Source organism: Vombatus ursinus, unplaced genomic scaffold (assembly GCF_900497805.2).
Source record: "Vombatus ursinus unplaced genomic scaffold, bare-nosed wombat genome assembly UNPS02008685.1, whole genome shotgun sequence".
In the NCBI taxonomy this organism is placed as follows: domain Eukaryota; kingdom Metazoa; phylum Chordata; class Mammalia; order Diprotodontia; family Vombatidae; genus Vombatus; species Vombatus ursinus.
Window position 1 is genome coordinate 494,457 of NW_020948463.1, and position 1,744 is coordinate 496,200.

Sequence of the window (1,744 nt, forward strand, 5' to 3'; positions counted from 1 at the left end):
GAACTCATCTTCCTTACTTCAAAGTTGTTCTAGTTATACCATGTATTTCATCTGTAAAAAATATATCTACAAAACAAATGATAAGAAAGGTTTGGATTATTCATATAAGCAATAGTGACGGGCAACAGATGAACAGCCCTAGATCTATACAAAAGAATTAAGCCATGAACTAAGACTTTCAGTGCACCAAGTTGGTCATATATGAGGCTATCAAAAAAAAAAAACAAAAAAACATACATGTTGTATGTCCAATTGCTTAAAAATCTCAGGATAACTGAGAACTTAAAATAAGGGGAAAAAAAGAGAAGCTTCTGTCCAAAATATTAATTTTTGCTTTCCCATTAGACCAAGAGTTGGTCTAAGAAATGAGATTTTTCCAAATGCATTTGTTTAAAAACAAATCATTCACTAAATTCAGCATTTTTGCTCTCCTTGTCCCATTTCTTTCTCCTATGAAGACTGTTCTTCTACCCAAAGACCTGCAAAGTCGTATTAATGTTTATGTCTTTAATCATGCGGAGGTGGGAGATGAAAAATACATTATAGCTTTCCCTCTGAAATTGGACTAATACTGCCAAACCTCTAAATAATTTAGAGTACCTACAATGTGTCTAGCAGTTTACATACCACTGCACCTTAATGTTTTCAGCATGTCAATTCACAGCTTCCTATTAACTAAATTTAACATGAAATTTGTTGCAACTCATCTCCAATACTTTTTACTTTCTTAATTCTTCAAAATTTGCATTGAGGAACCTATGTTACAGGCTGTAAGCAGAGGTGATTCTAGGCAAATTTGAGAAGTGTTTTTCTTCAGTCCTGTCAACTTCCCACTTTAGCACCATTCTTTCTTTCACCTCCATATCCTTCATGATCAGTCTTATGCTGTTGCCCAATTCCTGGTCTTCAAAAAATACTGAGGTCTGGCCCCCTCCCCTAAGAACTGTACTAGTTTTGGACTTGTCTTTCTACTCTTTTATGAACTTAACAGGATGCTATGTCATTCAAAAGCAAAGTGATTAGCTAGGTGCCAAGTTAAAAAGGCTCATGTTAACTGATTTAAAATAAGGAATTAATGATTGGTAATTGTTATGCCTTTCTCTACTAGCTTTTATTAATAAAGTAGTCAACAGACCTTTAACCACTTCAAAAACACATAGGATATTATGAAAAGGAGGATGAGCTGGCCATACAACAAAAATGATAGGCAACAGATAACTCAGTATTAGTTTTACACTTGAGATAGTAAAAAGGGGGGAGAAAAGATGACTAAAATGTTGAGTACATCTCTGTAGAGGATTTACAGGAGAAAGGGATAATAAATGGCATTATAAGGTATAGAAGGGGGCTTTAATCTGTATTCATGCCATCAGGGATTCATCAGAACACTAATATCGTTATCTAAGAATGGATTAATGAAATTTTAAGCAGGAAAAGTGTATATTTATAAGGTTTATGTTTTAGCACCTCCAAGTTACCAACAAAACCATGTACCACAGCTATAAATATGCCCCTCCCACAAAAATTAAAAATTTATAAAGATGATTGTTAGTACTTTTTCTCAATCAGTAACCCATTTTTTTCTATTTACTTTGATCTAATTTTATGTTTCATTTAAGTGCTTTTCATTTGAGGTTTCTAACAGTAAAGTCAAGGTATTAAGGTATATTTCTCTAACCTCATGGTATAGATTTTGTTTCTATTATTGGAAGATCATACAGCACTGAATTTGATGCAACATGAA